General features: G+C 42.9%; 1 protein-coding gene and 1 long non-coding RNA gene across 5 annotated transcripts in view; one reads left to right on the top strand and one right to left on the bottom strand.

The window, feature by feature from the left end:
• Positions 1-16,390, top strand: part of JAM2 (junctional adhesion molecule 2) — a 76,113-nt gene that overhangs the window by 14,832 nt on the left and 44,891 nt on the right. The window lies entirely within an intron of this gene.
• Positions 1-16,390, bottom strand: part of LOC138767987 (uncharacterized) — a 29,153-nt gene that overhangs the window by 5,341 nt on the left and 7,422 nt on the right. The window contains exon 1 of one of the 3 annotated variants that reach the window (XR_011358897.1): positions 5,679-5,801. The exons of 1 other annotated variant lie outside the window; for it this stretch is intronic. This is a non-coding gene — a long non-coding RNA (uncharacterized lncRNA). Of the gene's footprint in view, positions 1-5,672; positions 5,802-16,390 lie in introns of those variants that run through there. One more of the 3 variants, XR_011358898.1, reaches the window with a different exon arrangement.

Genomic DNA, 16,390 nt, shown 5'->3' on the forward strand with positions numbered 1-16,390 from the left:
ATGCCCCTTCACCACTCGCGCACCCACTCAGTACAGGGAGCTCTTAAACCAAAGCAATGCACTTAAACCAAGTCACAATTTTGCAAAACTGTGAGCTCTTAAACCAAAACGCTCTTACACCAAGTTACTTTTAAACCAAGGTACCAATGTATGTAAAAATATATATATATATATATATACGCAGTTGGTGCCAGCAGTGTATAGCCTTGAGGACTGTGGGTATGGATATCCACAAAACTAAAATAGTCACTGCAGCACTCCAAGGTAACTCGTGTTTAAACGGTGAAGTTTATTTCTCCCACCCGCTAATGCATCTTGTGGGAGAAATAAACTTCACCGTTTGAACACGAGTTACCTTGGAGTGCTGCAGTGACTATTTTCATTTTGTATATATGTATTGTAATTTGGTTTAAGAGCTCCCTGTACCGGGTTCCCTATCCTCTCCATTCTCCTTGCGTTAATGTGCCTGCACTTACACTCAGCTATACACACTGCCGCTATAATGTGCCTGCACTCACACTGCCATTCACACTGCTTTATAGAAAAGTTTCTGTCACTGTCCTTCTGCACAGCTCAGTTATTCTCACTTCCTGATTGGTCCATGCTGAACACACACCCCCTTCCCCACTGCAGTCATGTGACCACACAGACCTCTGACAGCAGCCCTGCTTCTCTATTCTAGCCTGTAGTACTACACTACTGCATTATGGGGATCTGCAGTTCCATCCTGTATCTACTGCTGCTGTTTTTTTTAGGTTTATGCACTTACTATATGTTATACTCCCATTATTTTTATTTATTTTATTTTTTTTGGGGGGGGGGAGGGGTTGAAACAATTGTCTGCATTTCAATGATTTTCTATTGGAAAATTTGCTTTAGTTTCAGAGTGGATTTGGGTTACAAGCACGGTCCCGGAACAAATTATGCTGGTAATCCAAGGCACCGTGTGTGTGTGTATGTGCGTGTGTGTATATATGTATATGCTGGGGTGTAATGCTACGTTTCAGTCTAGGGCAATGCAGTGACAGCAAATCGCTACTAAGTTACAAAGGTACGCAACCAAATTCATTACATGCAGTGTCACATGGTCCTGTCACATTTTTACTACTGCTCTTGTACTGAAGGTTCCCTGTCCCATTCATATACCAGTCTGCACACTGTTATAGGGATTGACAACTCCTTTAAGGGAATGTTTACACAGGACTGAAATGCCGCAGGATTGTTGCAGATTTTGATTCAACAAACTGCAGTCTTTGTGTGTGATCACACCCTGCAAATAAAGCAGGCTCGGCTTCAGGACCCCTGATGATTTCTTCCTATCGCTAGGATAGGGCCCGTTCACACTGAGAAAAACAGGCGGAAATTCTGAGTGGAATCCCTGCTGTGCGCTCTGCTCGGCAATCTCAATAAGTATAGGGCGCTGAGCACTGCCTATTGCCTATGCATTATAAGCAGCATGATGGAAGTTGTAGTTTTAAACCAGATGATAAAGTGATGGGACTTTATAAGATGGAATTCACCCCTTATTGGTGGGACTATTATTTGGGCAGCAGCACTATGTGGGAATGGGATGGAAGTATTCAGGTAAACATAGGGGGAGATTTATCAAACATGGTGTAAAGTGAAGCTGGCTCAGTTGCCCCTAGCAACCAATCAGATTCCACCTTTCATTCCTCACAGACTCTTTGGAAAATGAAAGGTGGAATCTGATTGGTTGCTAGGGGAAACTGAGCCAGATTCACTTTGCATCATGTTTGATAAATCTCCCAGAGTGGCTCCACCAGCAGAATAGTGAGTGCAGCTCTGGAGTATAATACAGGATGTAACTCAGGATCAGTACAAGATATGTAATGTATGTACACCGTGACCCCACCAGCAGAGTATAATACTTACATTAAAGTGAATGCATGACTAAGGATTTAAACTTTTTTTTGGGTTGCACCAGTACGGAGATCCTGGTGGCACTTACCATTTTCAAATCGCTGCCCAGTTCCCGCCATCAGCTCTGGTTTCCTCCTATGTTAATCAGACCGCTCTATGTACTAGAGGTGAGCCCGGCACGCCCAGTACACCGATATCCCCTCCCATCAGTGACACAGCCAGAATTATGAAGAAGGCGTGTCACCAAGGGGAGGGGATATCGGTGTACTGGGGGTGCTGGGCTCGCTTCCAGTGCATAGAGCGGTCCAATTCTCATAGGAAGAAACCTGGCAGTGATTTGAGAAATGGATCTCGCCACCAGGATCTCCATCGCTGACCAGATGGAAACTATTTTAATATCCTTAATGATACATTTGCTTTGAATTATTCTGTAGTGATATATAGTGACTCTTTATTGTAGGGTGTTTAATGGTTTCTATTGGCTTTATATAAATGGGATATTGTGTTATTTTATCACTATCTGTAGGGTCATTTATATTCGTCAGCAAATTAACACTTTGATCCGACCCTCTCCGTCACTGGCCTGTACTGGAGATATAATAAGAGTACACTTATTATACAAGGAGCAGATAAAACCTGCAGTAATTAAGGAGAGTGGCAATAATTCAATCATCGATTCGTTATTATGCGCTTCCCCTCAGTCAGCAGATCCAGAATATAACATGAATTCTAGGTTTTAATTAATAAAGTGGAGGTTTCCTATTCTCCCAGCCAAGTGTATACACATTGTTCCAATAGATCATTAGACTTAATGGAATTGGGAAGGATCATTGTCTTCCTTAATGAATATAGTGGAGTGTTCCCTTCCATGTATCCCGAGGTCCCATAAGACAGCTGTAATCCATTTGCCGCCCCTACGGTTGGATCCCTTTATGTATCCATGTAAGGTCACGCGTATGTCTTGCAAAGTGGCACGACAGCTGATTAACTCTGAACATGCTGCACTTCCTTCTCTTCCTTTCTTGACCCTTGAATGTATCTCACATATATAAGAGTTGTGATCATGTATTAAAATAAGTCTTGGTGGCTTTTCTTGGACTTCAAAGAGGGTTGGGGGAGAACGGGGGGCAGTAAGGAACGGCATGGTGCTAAATGCGCTCGGGTCACTTTGAGGGCGGTCTTGAAATTTCTGCCAACTTGAAAATTTATATTCTGAAATAATCGCTTAGGAAATCAAGATCTTAAAGTGTTCCCTGCCCAGTTTCCATCTGAGAGTCTAGCGGGATCAAGGACGGAGAACGTGATAAGTGCCTCAAGTTATCTCATGCTTATATGGTGGTATAAGACACTGTGGCGCCTATGTTCTCCTCTCCATTCCTCAGGTATCCCCAACACGTCGTGACTGAATATCATCCATATGGAATTGTCCTTTGTAGGACCATTATAGGGTCAGAGTTCCATCAAGTCTTAATTTAAGCATATCAGAATGGTGTTGTCTTCTACTGGACCTTGGGTGCCAATTGTTGGGTCAGAGTCCCATCAGGCCATGACTGGAGAATTGAAGGGAAATGTCTTTTTTTGGACGATTGTTGGGTCAAACAGGTCACGATTTAAAGATATGCTGTTGTCTTCTGCAGTTTCTTATTGTGTTAAAGGCCCAAGAGGTCAACTTAGGATCCTCTGGTACCCTGTCAGACGAGACTGATCCTTCCTTGATGAACTGTAAGAGTAAAACTGTACATTTTTATCCAAGTTCAGCAGCCACCGCTAATCAAATGCCGAAAGTTCGGGTTCGGATGGACTCGAGCATGCTCCAGGTTCGCTCATCTCTAATAGTATCCAAAAATTTTTCTACATTACTCCTCTTTTAGTACATCACATCAGCATGTTTCATAGGCACACGTGCCATTCAAAGTGACGAAGAAACATACATGGGTTGTCCAAACTGGACAACATTATCAAAGTAGAGCTGATCATTCCCTTGTAAATCAGACCAAATGCAGATGAATTCAACGTTTCATATATATTTTTGCTAGATAATAAAAGGGTGTCCAGCACATCATGGGAATAGACATAGTTATCTGCTTTTATGGGAAGGGTGCATCTTGTTTGGCGGCAGAGTAATATGTATATGAACATCTGGTCAGATGTCTGGGGTGTGGTCTAAGGGTCTTTAAACAGGAGGGGTGTGATCTAAAGGTCTCTAAACAGGAGGGGCATGGTCTAAGAGTCTATAAAAGGGAGGGGCGTGATCTAAGGGTCTCTAATTGGGAGGGGCGTGGTCTAAGGGTCTGTAAACAGTGGGGGTGTCTTCTAAGGGTCTCTAAACAGGAGGGGTGTGGTCTAAGGGTCTGTAAACGGGAGGGGTGTGGTCTAAGGGTCTGTAAACGGGAGGGGTGTGGTCTAAGGGTCCGTAAATAAGGAGGTCTAGTCAGGGGGTGTATTTTTTTTTTTTTTTTTTTTTGAGGGGGTCTTTATTTTTAGGTGATGTCTTCAGGGTGTCCTTATTTTTCTGGGATCTGTACTTATTTTGGGGTGTTCTGTTGAGTTTGCGCTAAATATATGAGTGAAGCATAAAGCCCAAAATTTGCTTCCCTATCTTGCTTCTGGAATCTTACCAATGGTTCATCTCAAAAGTCATCAAGTGTGCCAATGAGGTGTAAGAAAAAGGGGGTGTAGAAACCAGGCCCCAACTTTTTTAAATTTTATATTATTATTCTCAATATATAAATGAGTTAAACAGTTTTAAATAATTTGTTTGAGTTTAATGTGAAGTAGATTTATGGGCTAAGCAAGTTTCAGATCAATAGAATTTCCTATTCTGATCAAACAATTATCATCTTCCAAACATTTCTCCATTAACGTCTTCATGTCCTGTATCCCGTTCCCACATGCCAAAAACAAACATTTAGGTGTATTTATTTTATTATCCAATTTTAGTTTATTTTAGTCATTTGTGGTGAAAAACTAGTCTTTAGGACGATGATGATTGCTGCTGTGACATGTGTGCTGATTCCCTGTCTCATCCTTGTTTTCTGTCCGTAATAACGCTAAATATGCTGATTACAATGACATTGAGAGAGGTGGCGTTTATTTTTAGCTTGTTTATTGTGAGATTTCCATAATGTATTCTAACATGATACCTGTACTGATAGGAACAACCTCACAGACACATGGATAGATTTACCACAAAGGTGACATTGTTGTGTATGATTTTTGGATGAAAAAAAAAATTTAATTATTGTCCTCTTTAAAGGGGTACTCCAGTGGGGAAAAAAATATTCTTTCAAATCAACTAATTTCAGAAAGTTATATAGATTTGTAATTTACCTGTGAGTCAAAATCTCTAGTCTTCTGGTACTTATCTGCTGCTGTATGTCCTGCAGGAAGTGATGTATTTTTTCTCACACAGTGCTCTCTGCTGCCACCTCTGTCCGAGACAGGAACTGTCCAAAGCAATAGCAAATCCTCTTAGAAAACCTCTTCTGCTTGGAATAGTTCCTGACATGGACAGAGGTGGCAGCAGAGAGCATTGTGTCAAACTGGAAAGAATACATCCCCTCCTGCAGGACATACAGCAGCTGATAAGTAGTGGAAGACTTGGAACTTGTAAATAGAAGTGATTTACAAATCTATATAATTTTCTGACACCTGTTGATTTGAAAAAATAAAATGATTTCCCTTTTTGAAGTGAGTCTATCAGCAGTTTTGAGCCTGTACAGAGGTCAGGGAGGGTAATCATACTTGCATGACCAAGAAAAATTCTGCTCAAAAACTGCACCCGTGCATACAATGACCTGTCCTGCTCCAAACTTTTCCCATCTTTGTCCACAAATGCTTGTGCTTTGGGCTGAAAAGTGCCGACTCATGTAAATCCAGCAGCGATGGTGATCGTTTCTGCCAAGTTGAAGCCGTGTCATTCATGCGATCATTCCTAAAAAAACATTTTCCAGGGTTTTTGTGCTGTTGAGGAGTATTAGAATGACAACATTTAGTTACAAAGTGCTTGGGCTAGAACTCAGCCTGAGAAAGTGAACAACAGGGAAAGCCCAAGGAGCGGCTCGGCTCCAGGACAATGTATTTAGATAACTAGGCTGTGACCTCCGAGTGGATAAGAGGAGGGGAAAGAATTCATGGTAAATACAAGTCATTACACAAATAGTAACCAATATCTTCCAGATTTAACTAAACTTCTGACACAGTGGGAACTAAAAACAGAAATAATAATATAAAGGGGTTATCTAGGACTTGGAAAAACACAGCTACTTTCTTGCAAAAACAGCGTTTTACAAGTGGCCTTAGATTTTAGCTGCGTTTACTTCAAAGGAAGTGAGCTGCGAAATTGCCAAGTTTTTCTAAGCCTGGGTATTCCCTTTAAAGGTAAAAAAAATGTTTTTAAAAATGCTATCAGTTTGCCCTAAAATATAACATACTCACCTGTCAGATCTCCCCCTGCTGCTATTCCAATGCTGTCTGGATCCCCCGCTGCTCACAACCACCTGGTGTTCTGTCAACACCCTGGAAATTCCTGTTCTGACAGTCACAACTTCAGTTGCCATTGTGGTTTCAAACACCTTCTCTTGATTTAATAGCCAATGTGATTACTAATGTTGCGTTTACACAGACAGATTTATCTGACAGATTTTTGAAGCCAAAGCCAGGACTTTATTTGAAAAGAGGAGAAATCTCAGTCTTTCCTTAATGGCCGGTTCTCTGTCTATAGTCTGTTCCTGGCTTTGGCTTCAAAGATCAGTCAGATAAATCTCTTTGTGTAAACATACCATAACATTTTTGTAAATCTCTTTATTAGCCAAAAGTGGCCACTAGGTGTCTCACTTCAGCTTCAGTTCTGCTCACACAGCACCTTGCAAACCCAGTGCATCAGTAACCTCCTCTGACTACATGTTTAGTAGCTTAGAGTACAAACACACACACCGTATATGCAGCGTATTTACTGCTGCGATACGCAGCAATTACGCGGCAGATATGCAGCAGATACGCAGCAGATTAGATCTAAATAACTGAACACAGCATCAAATCTGCACCATCAAATCTGCTGCGTATCTGCTGCATATACGGTGTGTGTGTGTTTGTACCCTTACTGTAAATTATCCCCCATTCCACTGCACTCTCTTTTCCAGCACTATATCATGGTATATCAGAGAGGAGTATGTGCTGTGCTGTAATTTGCCAGACAAGTTAGGGCCCTATTACACGGCCTGATATTCCGGATCTGCTATATTGCCGCTCGCTTACAGAGCTTGTACATGGCTCAATAATAGTGCAGCCCTTGCCTTACGTGTATTATCATAAACATTATAGATACCTGTCTATGCTCCCCGGGATTTCTTGCTTCTTTCTGCTCCCCCCCCCCTTGCCCCCAGTCGCTGCTGGAACTTCTGAGCCGGCCTCTCAGCCAATCACTGGCCGAAACAAGACAGCTCCAAGGCCAGTGATTGGCTGAGCAGCCTGTCACTTCAGAAACCAGCTTAGACCTTCCAGCAGCGGCTGCCGGGAGAGGACAGAAGCTAGAAAAAGGCCAAGGAGTGTAGACAGGTATTTATAACTTTTATTTTATTTTTTCTCATGGTCATCAGCCATCAGCGTTGATGTGCGCCCCAGCGGTCAATGATTTTTAGGCAGTATTAAAAGACACAACAAGCTGATCGTTTTAATCCGCTGATCATTGTCTTTTCTGCACCGAGTGATAGTCTGCTGAATAGGCCTGACTTGGCAGATCTCTCTCCGTGTGATAGGGCCCTTAGTGAGTAGAAGTTTACACGCAGACATAGGGACATTAGCAAGAAGAGAAGGGGACGAATTTTTCTGGGCTTCTACAGTCTACAGGGCTTTTTCTCTGAATCTGCATAAAATTTCTAAAGCTAACATCTCAGCGCTGGAGCGAGGGATTCAAATAAGAGTCGTAGGGGAAAATTTATCAAAGTGTAAAGTGAAACTGGCTCAGTTGCCCCTAGCAACCAATCAGATTCCATCTTTCATTCCTCACAGACTCTTTGGAAAATGAAAGGAGGAATCTGATTGGTTGCTAGGGACAACTGAGCCAGTTTCACTTTACACCATGTTTGATAAATCCCCATAGAGTATAGTACACTGGCTTTACTTTTTTCAGCAAAAAGCTGCTGATGGGTCCCCTTTAAGTATGTGCCTTGTGCTTCTGTCTAATTGTTACATAACCAGGAAGAATGTTGATCCATTGTAGTTCTTAAGTGACAGCAAGTGGAAGACCATAAGATGGAGTATGCTGGGCAATATGTGTTGGGGCTGTGATCAGGCTTTGGACTTGTACAGTTTTGCCTATGAGGCAGCGGCTGCTGCTTCAGCTGTGGCTGTTCTGATGATTCTACAAACCAGTCTTTGTCTACTGAAATAACAAAAACCAGTCAACCCAGTGGAACAATGCTGGACCTCAAGTGGAGAGCGCGGCTTTTATCACTGCATTTCAAAGGATGTATGGAGCAAAGCCCGCTCCCTGACCAAACAGGGAATGACACAGACCCTGGAATCGCTGCAGTAAAGCAAGTGAGTCATGTGCTGGCTCATCGTCAAACACTTTTATTTTATTATCTTTTTTTTTTTTTTTTTTTTACTGTAGCCTGGTGGAAATATGAGAACAAAGCTAAAGGTTCAAGATTTAGACAAAAAAACAAAAAGAAATCAGACTTGAGATATACATGGAAACCAATGTGAAATCACTACCAGCTTCCATTACAACTATCCCCTGACATCTGTGGTACTAGTATTCTTGTATCCTGAAGGTCCTGGAGGAACCTTTGGGGTCCCTGTCATTTCGGCACCTGCTATAGTTTAAAGTGTCACTTTTTTTTTTTTTTTTTTTGCAGAAATCAATAGTCCAGGCGATTTTAAGAAACTTTATAATTGGGTTTACTAGACAAATATGCCATTTTCTGCATTCAAAAAGACTTTCCCCAGGTCCCCCCACCCACCTTTCTCTCATCCACTGCTTTTTATCAGGAAATCTCGACTCTTTTACATCAGTCAGGCCCTGTGTAATCTATGGAGGGGAGGGGGGAGGAGGGAGTAGGGAGATTAGTCGCCAGCAGAGAACAAAGGATTACACAGTGGGACCTATGTGAAAGATGGTATTCAAAGGTCAGAGAAGTCAGTGCTGACTTCAGAGGAGATAGCCCGGTGATGTAGCTGTAAATTAACTCTTTGTTGTCCTGTTTTGGTGTCTTATCTCCCTTAACACCTCCCCTCTCTATAAGAGAACCATGAAGACAGGGGGGAGAGCTTTAAACTGCTTTTTAATGATAAAAATGTATTATTCAGCTAATAAACCCAGTTACAAAGTTACAAATTGCCTGTACTATTGATTTCAGCATAAAAAATTTAAACAACACAACGTGCACTTTAAAGTTTAAATGCTCAGGGAAGAGGTGGGTGAAAACAATTACATCCACTTACCCTCCCCGGCTCCAGTGCTGCCACTCATATTCTGCTTCTCCAGTCTCTGTTGTGCGTCTGCTTCTGGGCCTTGAGACTGGACATCACAGGCCATGCAGTGGCTGTAGCGGTGTCCTGTCTCTGCTGCTGAATGGCTCAGCGGCCTATGACCTCACATCTCAAGTCCAGGAAGTGGGCGCACATCGGGGACCGGAGCAGCAGAATGTGGGCGGCAGTACTAGAGTGTATGTAATTGTTTTCACCCACCCCTTTCCTGAGCATTGCCAAGGATAGAATACCCCTTTTAACTCATATCGCTTACTTTGAACAAATGAAGGCATGCATGCTGCAGCTCAGCTCCACCTACATGACCTTTGAGCTTCGAGGAAAATAATAGTTTTATAGCTTTGTAGGGGGGCATCTTGTGATCAGTCTGTTGTCAGAAGACCCTTCTAACAGGGGTTTGTCCAAAGTGGAGAACACGTTTACATTACTACATGATTTTTGCAGTTTTGAATTAATCGGAATACTCCACTGGTCACATGTCACACTAGCAGGGGTCCAGGAAGCTAAGATATAAGGAGCTGTTTGCTGATGTTTTCACAATGTATGGCTGCCTGCTGTGACGTAGAGGATACAAGGTGCTCACTGTCGATTTCCTTTTCCTAGCTTACAATATAACAACTGTGAACACCATGCCGATTCATGCTGCTTGGCGGGAGGGGTCTCTAGGGTTGGACAGCCACCGATCACATGCTAATGGTCTAACATTAGAATAGGCCATAAATCCCTTTAAAGGGGTTATCCAGCAAAAAACGTTTTTCTTACAAATCATCTGGTTTCAAAAAGTTATATACATTTGTAAATTACTTCTATTTAAAAGTTTCCAGTCTTCCAGTACTTATCAGCTGCTGTATGTACTGCAGGAAATGGTGTTTTCTTTTAGGTCTGACGCAATGCTCTCTGCTGCCACCTCTGTCCGAGACAGGAACTGTCCAGGGAAGTAGCAAATTTACTTGTGTCTTTATTAGGCCCCTCATGTATACAGTGACAGCCAATATGAGGAAATACAATAAAACCCCGTCCTCCTGGTAAAGTGGAGGCGATCAAATTTTACAGACTGCCCACTCATAATTGTTATTGCCTCTTCCCTGCAGATTCTATGGCGGCGCTGCATAGAGACGCTCGCAAAGTAAACGCTTATACTCCCTTGTCATAACAAACTTAGAGATGTTTGACATGTGAGCGGTAATACACAGTATATCCGAAACACGTGGCGCAAATCGCTCTGCAAGATGAATGAATGTGTTAATGGAAATTCCTCTTTATAGGTTAACCCCTTAGGTGCAGTATATGTCATTTGTGTCTTCTGAATCATCACAAACCTGCTTCAGGTGGGGTCCATAACTGGTGATGTTTTTAAGGGAAGCTCCGCCCAGAAGTCACTTTAAATAACAGCATAAAAAAATGGTTGCAGATGTCCCACTGAAATCCATGGGGCCCAGATCCCTTGAAGATTTGGAAATACAACTTGACATTAATGGCATGGTGTGAACATGCTGGTCCCTGTAGCTGGAGCATAAACAATACGCCTCTTCTAAAGAAAAGGTTCTGCAAGAAGTAGAGAACCCTTTTAGGGTATATTCAGACATGCAGATTTGCTGCAGAATTTGACTTCCCTATTCATATCAATAGAGAAGTCCGAACGTGCAGCTAATCCACGCCAGCGAACTTGCTTTTAAAGGGGTACTCTGGAAGAACAAAAACATTGTTTTCTCTGATGTCAGACAGTTATATTTAACAAATATCAAGACTTTCAGTACTTATCAGCTGCTGTATGTCCTGCAGGAAGTGGTGTATTCCTTCCAGTCTGACACAGTGATCTCTGCTGCCACCTCTGTCCATGTCAGGAACTGTCCAGAGCAGTAGCAAATCCCCATAGAAAACGTCTCCTGCTCTGCACAGTTCCTGACATGGACAGAGGTGGCAGCAGAGATTACTGTGTCAGATTGGAGAGACTACAACTACCATCATGCCTGGACAGCCTCTGACAGCCCTGCCCTCTCCCCAAACGTTATGCCCCCCCCCCCCCCTACTTGGATGATCTGCTTTAATTGGCGGCCCCTAACATGGTGACAGTCCTTACACTGGGTAAGTGCACAGGTCTTATGGTATACAAGGGAAGTCAGACTGGGTCAGAACCAGACAGGCTCAATAAGACACCAGAGAATAGTAAACGTACAAGCCTGGGGTGAGACTTGGAATCAAAACAATTACAATGCTGTACTGGTTTGACCTTGGCCTGTTTTGTGTGTAAAGTTGAACAGCATAACTCCCAACTTTTGATTGAAGGAAAGAGGGACATTTGTGGCCACGCCCCCTTATAGCTACCCCCCCCCCCATAGTTACATCACCTGTTACCATTATATTAGAAACAAATATTATCACCTCATCTTCACCACATAGTAACTTATACCCCCATGCCATTGCTGCATAACATCCACTATACAAAGTGCAATATTCTCTCTCAGCATAGTATAGCCCCCCTATGTAGCCCCCATATAGTATAGCCCTCCCCTTTGTAGCCCCCCTCATAATATAGCCCCCTGTGTAGCCCCACACAGTTAAGTCCCCCGTAGCCCCTATATAGTATAGTCCCCAGTATAGCCCCCTCATAGCATAACCCCCCCTTTGTAGCCCCCCTTTGTAGCCCCCACATTGTATAGCCCTACATAGTATAACCCCCCTTTGTAGCTCCCACACTGTATAGCCATACATAGTATACCCCTACCCTCATTGTATAGTCCCCAGTGTAGTAGCTTCAATGTGAAAAATAAGAAAAACAAAAGGATACTCACCTCTCACACTGCTCCCCTGCAGTCTACCCCCCTGGAGCTGCTATTCCCTAGTACAGAGACTCCCAGTGCAGGCTTCCTTCAACAGAAGTCCGCTGTTCCAGCCCTGTAGCGCTTGCACTCTCTGCTTGGCTCCAGATATGACATTACATCTGGGCCAAGCAGGAGAGGAGTGAGGGCGCTGCGGGGCTGGGACACTGAACTTCCGATGCAGGAAGCCTGCACTGGAAGTCTCTGCATTTATTTCACCGGAGCTGCGGTCCGTCAGTGTCTGGGGTTGGGGGCAGTCCGGGCCTGACAGTGTTACTAGGAGCGCTCACAGTGAATAGGCCCTCTTAGTGCTCGGCAGCGGCAGCTCTGGGGCTGGGGACAGAGGAGGAGGGGGGACCGGATGCAACGGGACACATGGGGTCAGTCCCGGGACGGCGGGACATAACCCCAAAAATGGGACTGTCCCGCTGGATCCGGGATGGTTGGGAGGTATGCAACAGGCAAAATCCAGATACAAAGCAGACAGTCAGGATGCAGGGAAAGCAGAGTATATAAAATTAAGGTTGTAGAAAGGCCAACCACAGAGGGAGAGGGGCTCCGGCTGCTCCTCTCCCAGCTCTAACCTCCTACTGAGGAGTACAGAGTAGGAAGTCGCCGTGGCAGTGTGTTCATAACACAGGTATTTATTTTTATCAGTTTTTTTTTAGCAGTCTATTCTGTTTACAGCTAGTTTAGGCCCTGACTTTTATAAGATTTTATAGCATAATCTATGTGTGAAAAGATGTGAAGACCCAAGCTTTCTGTTTGGTGGTAGAAAACGTCTGACATGAACTAACAATGCCGTTCTTTGACAACGAGCACAAGGTGCATCCCTGCCCTGATCCGCGCTCTGTGGGCCTCGGGCCTGGATTATTTACTTGAAGGGAGAGCGAGCAGACGCCTCAGTCCTTGGAGCCTTCCCAAGCTTTACTTGTCTCCTGATTTTTATTTTTTTTTTAACCTTGCATACAATGCTGTTATACATGAGATCCTAGACTGTAAAGTGTACATTGTACATTGAGTGATCTTTACAAGCACAACTGAAGAGACCACTTACTTAGTATTAACTCCCATCGAGCAATTTAATTTTATTTATATAATTAATTTTATCTATTTTATTTATTTTCAGTAATCACTTTTGAACTTTGGTCATTAGACTTCTGCTTTAGTGCAGAAAATTCACTGGCAGTATTATAAGTTGGAATACCTCTAATATTGGGATATCTATTGGTGCGTTTACACAGGCAGATTTATCTGACAGATTTTGGAAGCCAAAGCCAGGAATGGATTTGAAGAAAGGAGAAAGCTCAGTCTTTCCTTTATGACCTGTTCCCTGTATATGGTCTGTTCCTGGCTTTGGCTTCAAAAATCTGTCAGATAAATCTGCCTGTGTAAACGCACCATTAAAGGGGTAGTGCAGCGGTAAAAAATTATTCACAGAATAACACACATTACAAAGTTATCCAACTTTGTAATGTATGTTATGTCTGTGAATAGCCCCCTTCCCCGTGTCCCCCCACCCCCACCCGTGTACCCGGAAGTGTGGTGCATTATACATTACCTGATCTGTGTCGAGGGTCGTCCGCCATTTTGTGCCAAACGTCATCTTCGGACGGACAGCGAGTCGCTGCCGCCGCCCCCCCCTCCGCCGCGTCACAACTGTGCTCAGCCGCGATTGGCTGAGCACAGTTATGCTCAGCCAATCGCGGCTGAGTGGCTGATGACGCTGCAGAGGGCGGCCGGCATTCGGGACAGTCAGAGCTGTTCGCTGGCCGGCCGATAAAGACGTCACTGAATGAAAATCGGAGACGGGTGTCGGCACGTGACAGGTGAGTATAGCGCAGCACACTTCCGGGTTCACGGGTGGGGGTGGTGGGACACGGGGAAGGGGGCCATTCACAGACATAACATACATTACAAAGTTGTATAACTTTGTAATGTTTGTTATTCTGTGAATAATTCTTTACCGCCACACTACCCCTTTAACCTCTATTATAAACACACAAAAAGACAGGATATCTCCCATGGTAAATTAATGATTAAAGTGACACTCCTAAGGAAATAAAAATATTTTGTCAGAAAGTTATATAGATTTGTAAATTACTTCCAGTCTTCCAGTTCTTATCAGCTGCTGTATGTCCTGCAGGAAGTGGTATATTCTTTCCAGTCTGACACAGTGCTCTCTGCTGCCACCTCTGTCCATGTCAGGAACTGTACAGAGCAGGAGAGGTTTTCTATGGTGGTTTTCTACTGCTCTGGACAGTTCCTGACATGGACAGAAGTGGCAGCAGAGAGCACTGTGTCAGACTGGAAAAAAATACACTACTTCCTGCAGGACATACAGCAGCTGATAAGTACTGGAAGATTTGAGACTTGAGATTTTTAAATAAAAATCATTTACAAATCTATAATTTTCTGACATCAATTGATTTTTCCAGTGAAACAATGTTAGTCACATAGAAGTATTTTTTTTAGTTGAGCTAGAGATCACTCATAGAATTCCATAATTGCTTTTCTATATTAATAATTCCATCATCTGCAGTCCCTCATAGACGTCATGTTCTAGTGTTTTCCATACGTTTATATAGTCGTCCTGCTGGTAAAATCCACTTGGAAATGATATCAGGAAGATTTTAACACATTTCAGACCATCCATGTTTTCCTTCACTGTTCTGTCACCTTATGTGAATGTGCAGATGTAATGTTTTGTAAGGAGATGCTCCATATTATGTATCAGTCTCATAACCTTCTAGGGGAATTCGTCTGGAAGGATTTTTATCTAGCGATCACTAGAAAAAAGAAAGGAAAATAATTTGGAGATGTCAGCGGCCTTTATACCAAAGGATATGGGTTGGGGCTTGAAAATGGCTGAAATTGGTGTTAAGATACAGTATAGCAGAAAGGAGTAGGATCATCCTCCGTCCTAAAAGCTGTAAATAAATCGATGTAAGAACCTTGAAAAAAAGATTCCAGCTCTTAGATTAAATAAAACCTTCAACTCTTTACAGATCTCCTTCTTAAAAATCTAGTGAGTCCCCGACATGTTTCACATGCATTTAGGCTCCCTTAGTCATGGTTGCAAGTGTCGGAAACATGTCTAAGAAAAAGTTAGAATCTGAAAATAGTTTAGGAAATGGGCATTATACATGGGTGTTATATCCAGATGGTCTTTTTCCTTTAAAGTGTCACTGTCATGATTTTTTTTTTTTTTTTTGCAGAATTCAATAGTCCAGGCGATTTTAAGAAACTTTGTAATTGGGTTTATTATCCGAAAAATGTATTTTTATCATGAAAAAGCAGTTTGAAGCACTCCCCCTGTCTTCATTGTTCTCCTATGGAGAGAGCTAAATAAAAGACCAAAACAGGACAACAAAGAGTTAATCTACAAATACCTCACCCTTTATCTCCTCTGACAGTCAGCACTGACCTCTCTGAGCTCTGATTACAGCTGTGACCCAGCTCCATGCCTGTAATCCCTTTGTTCTCAGCTTTCTGCTGTCTGCTAACTCCCTCCTCCCCCTCCCCTCTCCCTAGAACAGACAGGGTACGTCTGATGCAACAAGTCACAATTTCCAGATTTTTTGCAGTGGATGGAAAAGAGGAGGGAGGGGGGGACCTGGGAAAAGGCTTTTTAAATGCAGATAATGGCATATTTGGCTAATAAACCCAATTACAAAGTTTCTTAAAATCGCCTGGACTATTGATTTCTGCAAAAAAAAAAAAATTAAAAATACGACAGTGACTCTTTATCTTTTTTGGAATTATGAGGATCATACCTTTAGTTTACCCATTTAAAGGGGTACTCCATTAAAAAAATTCTCTCAGACTTACATATTTGTAATTTACTTCTATTCAAAAATCTCAAGCATTCCAGTACTTATCAGCTGCTGTATGGCCTGCAGGAAGTGGTGTATTCTTTCCAGTTTCAGTGCGCTCTGCTGCCACCTCTGTCGAGCTTTGGCTGTACAGGCATGATGGGAATTGTAGTTTTGCAAAAGCTGGAGGACCAAAGGTTCCCCATCCCTGGTGTAAGGGTTATGGCCACTTAAAGAGCCACAGAAGGTTTACAGAATTTGTATTCGAGACAAAGAACCTTGAATCAGATTATTGCTAATAAAAGCCCCCTCTATGCCCCTAGAATGACCTCCTTTGATGGTTGATTTGATGTGGCACTGGTTCACGTGCATGCATAACTGTAT

The sequence above is a fragment of the Dendropsophus ebraccatus genome, chromosome 11 (genome assembly GCF_027789765.1).
Source record: "Dendropsophus ebraccatus isolate aDenEbr1 chromosome 11, aDenEbr1.pat, whole genome shotgun sequence".
In the NCBI taxonomy this organism is placed as follows: Eukaryota; Metazoa; Chordata; class Amphibia; order Anura; family Hylidae; genus Dendropsophus; species Dendropsophus ebraccatus.